The sequence below is a fragment of the Miniopterus schreibersii genome, assembly GCF_964146895.1.
Source record: "Miniopterus schreibersii genome assembly, chromosome: 9".
NCBI lineage: Eukaryota > Metazoa > Chordata > Mammalia > Chiroptera > Miniopteridae > Miniopterus > Miniopterus schreibersii.
Genome location: NC_138118.1, coordinates 26,951,227 through 26,962,778, shown reverse-complemented (window position 1 = coordinate 26,962,778; position 11,552 = coordinate 26,951,227). Strand labels below are relative to the sequence as shown.

The 11,552-nt window shown below is 39.0% G+C and overlaps 1 protein-coding gene across 4 annotated transcripts in view; it reads left to right on the top strand.

Annotated features, from left to right (window-relative positions):
• The first annotated feature begins 1,871 nt into the window (after positions 1–1,871).
• Positions 1,872–11,552, top strand: part of MET (MET proto-oncogene, receptor tyrosine kinase) — a 149,016-nt gene continuing 139,335 nt past the window's right edge. For 2 of the 4 annotated variants that reach the window (XR_013999589.1, XM_081148012.1), the window contains exon 1: positions 1,872–2,121. The gene's annotated coding sequence lies outside the window, so the exon portion shown is untranslated. Of the gene's footprint in view, positions 2,122–3,140; positions 3,253–11,552 lie in introns of those variants that run through there. The other 2 variants (XM_081148014.1, XM_081148013.1) reach the window with 2 other exon arrangements.

Below are 11,552 nucleotides of genomic sequence, written 5' to 3'. Positions count from 1 at the left end.
ACTAGGAAACTTCTGTATTGAAAATATATAACATATTACTTGAATTTATACTCTTTTTTTTCCACTTTGCATTGGCTTTTTGGGTCTTTCCACCACTTTAATTGAAATATTTTTCTTTTATATTGTTATCATAGCACACAAACTCAGAAAACTGTTAAGGCAACTACATAATGCAATCTAAAAATCCAGTTAAGATATTGCTATGGAAACTAGGAAACAGAAACAGTACTCTAGTTATTCCTTCGGACAATTATGGCTAATTGTGTGTGTTTGGGGAGGAGGTGTAGAATTCATTTATTGAAAGTTGGTAATGAACCCAAAATCTATAATTGATCTGTCTATAAATAGGCCCAGTACCCTCTGGCCACTAAATTAGCATTTTAATATGAACCATAGTCATTGTTTAATTATGGCATGTGATATCAAGAAACGTTTGGTAGGAGTGCATTGTTCATTCAGCCTTGCCAGGCTGCTTCCTCTTGGCCTGGTGTTTAAAACACCTGACTGGGATTTGAAAGCTGGGTCCTAACCTCTGTGATCTTACTAACAGCTGTATGACCCTCTCAGGACTCTTAGGCTCTCAGTTTCCTCATTTGCAAAATGCTTCAACGCAGGGCTCTACTATTAGGTAGGGAACTTTCCTATTCCATAAAATTGAGGAATCATGAGGTAATCATTTTTGAGGACTGAAAATGCTCTGTGTAGAATCCCTGGTAAAGTGTCTGGCACATAGTAAGCTCTCAGGAAAACGCTAACTATTCTTACTATATTTTTCTATTTTTCAATCTATAGTAAATAATTTCCGAACCTGCATATTAAATTGTTCCATAGCTGTCAATATCTAACAGATACTACTATATGAACAAGGCCTTAGGAGAGTTGGAAAGGAGAATGCTAAGTCCTAACAGGCAATACTGTTACTCAGATCCCATCATCTGTGTTTATTTTCTCATAATAGTTAATGTCAATTTTTATACTCAGACATGTGGGATATAAAGTTATCCTAACACAATTAGTCCTAATACGACTAAAGCCCTCAACCCCCCTTTTTTTAAAAATCGTAAGATTTCAACATATAAGAAACTTCTGTTCTCTTTTGCTGGTTCATTAACGTTTGCCTAGTTATTTAATCAGCCTGTTTCCTGCTTCGGTGGGGGGAAACGTTAAGGAAACTGAGGTTTCCTCGGAGTTAAACTCCTCTGTTGTTCTTCCTTCCAGAAACCCGAGTTATAGTAGGGGATTGTAGCTGCATAATGAAATCACTGAACAATCTGTCTATGCACTCCTACCTCTGACTCTGACAATGAACTTGTTTACGTGGTGCCCAAATCTTTCTCTACCCGGGTCAGTGCCTGGTGCCCACCCGAGACCTGGGAGAGGCAGAGCCTCGAGCTCTCCCGCCAGCGGCGCTCCGCGCGCGCCGGGCGCCCAGAGCCTGCGAGCCGCGAGCTCCGCGTCGCCGGAGGACGGGCGCCGCGCGGGCGCCAGAAGGGGGAGACTCAGTCCCGCGTCTGCCGCTGTGCTAACTTCAAACTGCCCCAGCTGGGGGAGGAGAGAGCTCACAGCCAGGGCGAGAAAACTCCACCTAAAAAAGTTTCACCTTGTTGTGGGCGGGGGGAAGGGTGGGAGGAAACGCGACCCACGCGGGGCCAGGCACGGTGCGCTGGAGGCAGGAAGGGCGGGCGCCGATTTCCCCCTCTGAGCGGTGCCAGTGAGCACCTCTTGGCTCCCGCGGCAGACGGACAGCACCCCACACAGACGAACACGTGCTGGAGCGGGCCGGGGGCGGAGCGCCTGGGTCGGGTCGCGGGGCTGTGCCTCCCGCCTGGGCCCGCCCGGGCCGCCCGGGGCGCGCGCGCCGAGACCCGGCTGAGTCACCGGCTGGTCAGCGAGCGGTGGGAAGGGGCGGAGAGAGCGCCGCCGCCCGCAGGCCGGACGCTCGCTGGGCCCGGCCGCAGGTGACCTGAGGCCCTCCCCAGTGCTTTGTGACCAGATGCGTAGCCCCGCGGAGGGCGTCAGCCAAATGTGGGACGACAGCTGACTTGCTTCGAGGAGGCGCGGAGCGCGCTGGTGGTCCCTGCGCGACTGACTTCTCTGTCGCGGGTTCCTGGGCACCACAAGGTAAAACTACAACCCCTTTCATATCCCGCACCCCACCCCTCGCCCCAGTGCTTCTGTTTCTTTGTTCCCTAAGGGACCTGACTGCTGGAAACTCAAGGGACGTGTGTGTGTGTGTGTGGGGGGGGGGGGGGGTCCAAACTAGAATGGGGCTTTTCGTTTTAAGGATTCGCTTCAAACGGCCACCTGTATGACTCAGGGGAGAGAGAGACGCTGGGGTAGGCAGTACTGTATGTCTGTTTATGGCCAGGCATGTTTCAAGGCTGTGGTCTGACTCAGCCCTTACAAAAGGGATCCGGTCACCCAGTCCACGGTGATGCAGCTGACAAGGTTCGAACCCAGAGACTTCCTTGTTCCTCACCCTGCTCTATCTGTATTACGTGAGGGTCCTTCCGAGGGGCAGATGTTTCTGTGAAGGGCTGAATTCTTCATTTTTGGCAAATTCACAGGACTTGTGCTCCATCATTTTCAATTGTACCTTCGCTCTTTGCTTGGGCACTGTGGCGGACATTTATCTTATTAGGCAAACCTGATTATAACTAGAGGTCGGATAGTGTGGCTAGTACTAACCCAGTAATTAAAGCACAGATGAAAGTATTTTCACTGATTATTGCCAGTGCAGAATTTACAACAAAGTACTGTTTCCCATTTCATATTTTTTCTATTTCAAAAGAGCCATTTGCAAATTTGGCAATTGAGGGTTCCAGTGGCTCATGCATGAATATTTGCTCAGTGTATTTTACCTTATCACACTTTTGTGTTCAAAGAAGCACTAGGTAGAATGAAATATTGTCGACTCTCCTAGGCAAAATAATCAGGATATTTTAGTTGCCAAATTAAGATGGTCGATGAATATGATAGGATTGTAAAAACTGACATTGGAGAGAGTATAGACTATCTGGACTCTCTCTTGAATTTTAAGAAGATTTCACATTTTGTAGAGTTGGGTGGAGGTTTTTCTGCTGTTTCCATTAGCCAGACACATGCAAATGGATTCAGAAAAACATTATTTTTCTTTACAGCTAAACTGTTATAGCTGATTAATGACTTTTTTCTGCATGAAGATGATCTGAAAGTAATCTACATCATGTTTCTCTGTGCAACTGGGACATAAATTGTGCTTTTATGTAAACTGTAAGTGTTGTTTGGATTATTTACAGGTACATAGCTTTCCTTTCTAGCTCTAAGCATATCGGGCTTTGTTTTAACATGTAAACTTCCACAATGGAACAGAAGTGAGGTGGTTTGGTTCCAATCATAGACTACAAGGCTGTGGTGTATTCAGTGTTCACTCTTTTTGAACTGCTGGATAACACAGGTAAAATTTACATCATTCATAAGAAATTTCTGTAGTACCAAAAATGTGTCTGAGTGCCTATAAAATATACTGTTGTTTTTAAAATTCTTCTCAGGTTTCACACTTAACAGTGCATAAGCCTATAGTTATTAACCTAAAAATATTTTAATTTTAACCTAATGGAATTTATGGCATATAGAAGATGGTCTGCTGACTACTGCTTTTCAAAGATTGCTTTGTTCTTAATGCATCACAAATAGGGGTTAACATTAGATGTGCGCTCTGTGCCTTCAGAATTAGTGGATGAAGTTTATCTGAATGATAAAGATGTACAAGATTAGTCACAGCCAGTCAGTATGAAAACTCATAACTGGTATTTTCATGACTTTTAAACCTACAATAAAAGAAAAATGACACTTTTCTAAGCAAGAAAAATACCCATCTTACAAATTCATTTTAAAACTTTATAAGCATGTTCCACTATAATCTTAAATTTTTTAAATTTGTTTTAATGAGGATTAAACTAAGAAATACATTTTAGAAATCAATTTCCTTGGCTGTTAGTTAAAAAAAAAAGTCCAAAATAGCATTAGTCTAATTTTCCTTTTACAAATCTATACAATAACCTCAAATAAACTTTTTTTTTATATGTGGTCATCTCAGGATAGTGTAAATAACTCAAAAAGGCTAACATCCTCTCAGGACACACGCCTTCCTCTGGGTGGCTGCACCAGTGCCTGTGGTGATGCACCTATGTGAGTCTATAGCTCCCTGCACATTCAGAGCACCTCCTGTCTCTCCGCCCCTTTCCTCCTCACCCCTTTCCCTTAGTTCGGTCAGAGTGGCTTCCAAGCCCTTGTGTGTGCCATTTCTCCGTTTTCATGGTTTCTTCATCACTGTCATTAGGTTTAATGCTTCTCACCAGAATCATCTATTTTCTTTTTCCCATCATCCCTAATATTTTCCTTGGGCTGCTGTGTTTGTTCATGGGATACCAAATTTCCTAATTGTGCCCCCTTAAGGGGAGGAAACTCAAGTGCCAGGGTGTTCACCTCACTGGTGTATATGATGAAACTGTTGTCTTTGACTCTAGCCCTCAGGACATAATTTCTTCATGGGCTTTACTCAGTGCAAAATAAATAGTCACCTCTTAGTAATAAATGGAAAATATACTGACTAATGTTAATATACCATCACTTTGATTTAGCAGACACAGTAGCTGCCAGGTTCACATTTCCCTCACCAAAAATAGTTAAGAACTGTATCTAGAGCATTATATGTGTTTGGTACTATGGGAACATTTTCTAAAAAGAAAGAAATTAAATATCTGCCCTGAAAGAGTTTACAATCTAGGTATACAGATAAATGACACACATATAAAATGGAACCAAGATCTGTAATTATGAAGGGAATATCACACAAGAATGACATTGTTAGAAACCGTCCCATTTGCTATTAAATATTATTTTATTTTTCAATCAAAAGATTGGAACTTAAAGACCTCTTAAAATTTTCAAGCTGCTTCTTCTGAGGATATCACCTTTCTGATAGTACAACAACCCTACAATATAGGCAATATCTTAGCCTCCCCATCGTTAGACAACAAAACTGCCTGCAAGAGCCTAGCTCCCATGCTGTCTCAACAGCACCATACAGCTTCTGCCCAGTCATCAATGACGTTAACTGTTTGAAGCATTTCCACTGAGAAATATGTTGGGATCCTTAGGTTAGTGATAAATGATGAATATATATTTCTGGCCTCTAGGGTTTTTCTCACCTTCTCTTTCTCCGGTTCTTTTTCTTGCTTTCTCTTTTTGTAGTAAAGCATACCAAGAAAATCTTTGTTCATGTATGTGAGGCATTCTCCTGTTCATATCAGATTTAAGAGTTATGAATAATTTTGTAATCAACCCTTCTATTAGAAAGCCCATTCTCAGATATCTCTTCAGCTGTATTTAACAGTTAGTGTATTTCCCTTGGGATTTGTTTCAATAAAAACATTCAGTAAAATCTGACTACTTTGCTTTTCAAGGGACAAAATGAAAAAGTATTTTTATAAGCTGTAAAACATAATTGAGAGAAAAATCATACATCTGGCATTTGTAGCAGGAGGTTTAAACACAGTGCAATTAAAACACACACACAAACAAAACAGCTGGCTAATCACATACGCAGGCGTACATATTTCTTCTGTGATTGTGTGAATTTCTACAAATATGTTTATGGAGGATACTCCTGTTGTGTTCAATTTCTGTAGTAGCTATAGGACCCATAGAAATTACATAAGAGTTTATGAGCCATATAAATTATATAATGTTCCATAGGATTTGAAAACGTATTTCTCTAAATATAACAAAGGATTATTATGAAATATGGTCAGAGCAATTATGAAATGTAGTCAGAGAATCACAGGTTCAAGTGAAAGCTAATTCCTGTACTCTACGAATGTGATTGAGGATATAGTCATTCTGGATAATTTGTTGTGCACCTACTATGCATAACTATATTCTGGCAATGCAGCAAAAAATAAAATAGAAAAATGTCTCTGACCTCATGATGCTCTGTTCTATATTTAGGAAGGCAAACAATAAATAAAATACATAAATAAAATGTGTTGTATATGAGATGGTGATAAGAACTGTAAGGAAGCATAAAATGGTGAAGGGGAGTAGGTACTGTCCTGGATAAGAGGAGATCAGATGGTGACTGAAAAATTCAGGAGTGGGGTCAGAGAAGGCCTCACTTCACAGGTGGCCCTTGAGCTAGAACCCAAAGGAGATGAGAAAATGACCCATGTGGATATCTGGATATCTACTTTGCATTCCTCAGGAGTGCCATTCTCATTTTGTTTTCTCTGGAATTATGCAGTGCACAGCCTGCAGAGCTGTACATGGAACCTCTGTTTTTTATGAGAAGTACCTGGACAGTGCCTGCCATAGTTCACTACAGTCTCAAAAATGAAGATGAAGTTATGGCCCACATTCCTTAGTTTATGGGGTATGGAAGAAGAGAACCCATGGTATTTTCCTCCATTCTTCTGGTCCTATCCTTGTACCCATCCTTGATCAGAGATATTGCTCCATTTGGACAATTTTCCTTCTTATTTTCTACACTGTGAGCATGGCCCAAAGGGATTTGTTGAGAGCAAAACCTCATAGTCTTTGTCATGGATCCCTTCCATAGTATAAACCTGAAGATAGCAAGGGAGGCAATTTTTTATGGTATACAGCTTCTGTCTGCTGTGCACTCCTTTCTTTCCCTTTTTCTCTTGCCTTCCTTACCCCTTTCCAATGTTAAACCATTTTTATCATCTTTTCTTGCTTCTTATGCCCTGTCTATATCCTGTATCAAGATTTGCAAACAGCTAACCTAATGAGTAAAACGAACCCTTTCATTGGGGACCAACAACTGGCTCAGAAAAAAACCCTGTCTAAGAGGGGCAGCCATTGTTTGGCATCATCAGAGTTGCCATGAGGCCCATTGTGTAACGTACATCCATGTAGTGCTGTCTTTCAAATTTTTAGGAGAAGCTAGAAATCTCTCAATATTTAAAGGCTAACTGAGCATTTTTAAAACTGCATCTAGAGAGACAAAATGTCTGTGGGCCAGCTTTGGCTTCTGGTGATCCTGTTTTCAGTCTTGGCCACGACTATACCTGCCAAGTGATCCTCTGTGTAACCTTAAGGTGCTGTGTGACCTTTAACAGCATACTTGGCCAAAGAGCCCCAGGACCACTTTTGCAGAGTATTTTATTTTCTGGAGTTCTCAGATTTTTCCCCTCTCTGGAATATTAGTTTAGCAATTTAAAGAAGAAAAAGATATTTTATAATTTGTATATTGGCACATAGTTATTTTTCTAAACTCATCAGCCCACACACTTTCTATCAAGCTATATATATTTCTAAACTAGAGGGTAATCTAGTTATTTCATTCTTTAGCTAAAGCAATTTTCTGAAATCTAAATTCATCATAACTATATGTACATTTCATATTTCATTTCCAAGTACTCATTAAGAATAAACCCTCTCTTTGGAATACTGACACTTTCTTGTTTTGCTTTGTTTTGTTTAGATCTGCCTGAACTTCACCAGTGGTTATTCCTCTACCATTGAAATTCAAAATGCACACTGTGTTGGTTTTGAGAGCCTTTAAAAGCCATCAGATTAGTGTTGCAATCTATTTTTCCAAAGGAATAAAATCTCACAGGTTTACCCTAACTTGTTCCCTTTGGTCCTAAGAACTCAGTGAAATACCCAGGCTAGTGGCCTTCCAGAAGACCGCTGTGTTAGAATGGAAGATTATGTACTGTGTTTCTTCCTACTATTTTAATGCAAATATAATAATATGTCATGAAACAGTGCACATATTAAGATCAGTGGCCTTTTCCTATTTTGAAATTATCTTTTTTTATTCTCGGATATTTGGAAATCTGAGATAACACCTAGAATCTCACTTCTAATTTTAAAGTTGTATGTTAAAAAAACAGAAAATAACTGACTTGGAGGAATTAAAAAGTACTCCAATGTTTGGTAAGACCATGGATGGTTTTGGTATTTAATATTTTATTTAATATCAAGAAGAGCATTTGAAGCTGGACACCTTTGAAATAATGTAGTTTTGACAAGTCAGAGAGAGAGGTGGAGTAAATTTGGTTAGCAGAAGGCAGGTTGCCTCCTTTTGAGGCCTAATCATGTGTGAAAGGAAAACCCAGCCAAGTTTTGGGTCCATAAGACAACTCTACCTTTAAAAGTAAATTTTGGCTTTGCTCAAGACTAGCATGGATTTAGACCAACATTTTAGTTCTTTAAAAGTAAATCTGGGGGTCTTTTAAAGGAAATTTAATCCATGTGTTTTTGATTCACTAAATCCTAAATCATTACCTATAAACTGTATGTCTCTCTAAGCTCTTTGATGTCTAAGAAATCTTTGAAACCATGTAAGGTCCCCTTTGTTCCAGAAAAACAGGAAGTTTATTTTTTACTAAGGGTCAGTAAACAGGGTCTTTCAAAAATCTGAAATCTAAAATTCTGCAACCATGACAGCATGGATGTTTGAATGAGTACTAATGCATTTTCCTGATGCAATGTAAAAAATATAAGTATTTTTAAAGACCAGTGCTATTTTGTTATAATCCTTACTAACCTAAGGACATTATCTTTCTATTGTAATATAAAATAAAGTCCAAATATTTATTATAAGTTTATACTGGCACACAGTAGGTATTCAGTAAGTATGTTGTTGAATGTTAAATGAATGACATTTTCTTCTGCCCAGACCCTTCCAGCCAATATCAATATCCATCTGCCATGTCTTGGAATGAGATCTATTCTGAGCCAGTGACCTGGTTCAAAAAAATTTTTTAATAAGCAATCTAACTAAATGTATGACATTTATTGAAATCCAGTCTGTACCATGAAGCAACTGCCTTTGCAAAGAGTGCTGAAAATAGGAAGGAATTCTAGGCTAATTTGATTAAGTATTCAGCTTTATCATATGCTTTCTGAAAATTGATTTTTTCCCCCTTTTACAATTCCTATTATCCTTCTTCTCAACTTGACATGCTTACTGATTGAAAACTATGCAGAGAAAAGGGCAGGCTGTTTTTATCTCTAAGCAAGAGCAGCAAGTTCAAACAGGCTTAGAAAACATAACGCTTTAATCATAAGTTGTCATAAGGGACACTCAACAATAATAGTGTTGTTGGGGTTTGCTCCAAATTACATGGATGACACATCTTTGAACACTATTGTGTAGAGAACACCTTTTTACTCAAGTTATATTTCCTGTTTGTGAGTCTGTGCTTTCTGGTAACTAGACTTCCCATATGGGCTCAGCCCAAATATGTAACTTTAAGTACAGTTGAAATACATGTGACTAGAGTATTAAAGCTATGGAAACAGCAACTCCTTCAGTCTCAAAGAAAGTAGAATTTAGAAGGCGTAGTACTGAAACATGGACAGTGAGATCTTTTTATTATGCTGTGAATTTCTAACAGTTCATCACATTTGGTCCCCAGAAAACTTTCCCTAATCAAAAGTGTCTTATACCTGTGTGACATTGGGGTTCCAGAATTTGAATTTCTTATAACTTGGTGGGGAAATAAAGGAAAATTGTGTTATTACGGTCTTGAAATGGAGATTCTCTTAGGTGAACCTGAAGGTTGCCAAATATATATCATCATTAAAGCTTGTTTTGAAATTTAATTATAGATAGCACAGTATAAGGAGTAACTTATTTATATAGTTTTGACATGCTTAATTTTTTTCAATGGTTAACCAGAGAATCAATAATAATTATATATTAATGTGTGTACACATTTATAATTAAATAATTTTTAACTTCATTTAAAGGTCTCATAATTTGATAAATTAGCAGTAAAATGCTCTATATTTATACATTTGGGAAGATGTAGTTCAATTTAAGAAAATTTTTGTGATAACTCTCATGCCACAGATATAGAAAATAAATAATGAAGGAAAAGACCTGTAGGTTTTTATGGGGTATTGGATTGTTAGGTTAAAGGAGGGGAGAAGTAGGTGGATACTCTGTAGGGTCATGGGCTTGGGTGGGTGCATTGCAAGTCATGAATAGAGTGTCCCATTAGGAATCAGGCTGCTGCCTTACAAATAGGAAAAAGACTGGTCAAAACTGAGTGGGGAATCAAGGGAAGCTCACAGGAAAATAGGGCACACAGTAAGCAAAGTCTAAACTTCCTCCAACTCTGTCGAAGGTGGTTTGATTCTGGGAGAAGATAGACTCTCATCTATCCAGTGATAAATCAGTCCTCTTAGTTTACCTTACTTTCAGCTACCAATAAGAATAGCAAGAATATTTAGACAAAGCAGGAATGACTTTCAGTTTGAGCATCACAGGTGTGTCCTAATTCCTCTGTTACTCACACACACTCTAAATTAAATTCCATGTTCTGAGAGGAAATCATTGTATTCAAAGAAAAAGCAAACAAACTTATAAATGTTTTACACCATTTTCATGACTAAAATTATCTAGTGTATCAGTGATTATGATGTATCTATTACTGTTGGGATCAAAAGCTATGTCCCTAAAAACTATATCCACAATTATTTTCTGTTGGGTTTTCATCTGCTGTGGATGTATATTAGCTTTTCTTGTGAATATTATCTTGAGGCCGTTTCTTTTGGCCTTGATTATACAGAGTTCATGCTGGAGTGTGTGTGTAGGAATTGCATTTGTCATGTTCCAAACATGAACTAAGACAGTGGTCTAAAGATTTGAGGAAAGCTCATATCAGGGCCTGCCTTCATATCCTGTCTTTTTGCTCCTCTGAGAGTCTTAGGTGAGCAGCTGTCATCTGTCTCTGGCCTCACATTCAGGCAGAATTCCTTTGGCTCCTATTAATGGTTATACTGTCCAAAGTGAGCTCGTGGTCCAACTACTATCTAGTTAAGACAAAGAGAGCAGACAAATAGAATCATTTAGGGCCTACATGAACCTTTGGGCTTCAAATATTACCCTAGCTGGGTTTTTTAAAAATATGTTTTTATTGATTTTAGAGAGAGAGGAAAGAAGAGGGAGAGAGAGGAAAAAAAAACATTGATGTGAGAGAGAAAAGTTGATTGGCTGCCTCCCACACATACCCCGACTGGGACTGAACCTGCAACCTGGGCATGTGCCCTGACTAGGAATCAAACCAGTGACCCTTTGGTGCACGGGACAGTGCTCAACCAACGGAGCTATACCAGCCACGGCAATCCCTAGCTGTCTTTTTAATTGCGTGTAAAATAGTGCAATAAGTATTTTAAATTCTACTGAATTATAATAAAAACTGCAGCCAAAGCAAAGTTTGTTGACAGAAAAAAAACTTCCTAGCAGAAATGAATGTGCATTTTGGACTTTTCAAAAATTCACTTTCTGTCATGTCCTAATTAAGATATTTCTAAATTCTCTTTCAGTCCCACTAATACATACTTGTTCAGTGAAATCTGTACATCAAGGTCCAATAATTTTTAACATTCTTTGGGCCTTCAAAGAGGTTACAAAAAAATTGTTGTTTCAATGACCACATAAAACCCCAGGCAGTTTCATTAACAACAATGAAAGGTAACAGCCCTTGAATCTGTGTCATAAGTTGATTAATTACTTTCCAAATGTTACTAAA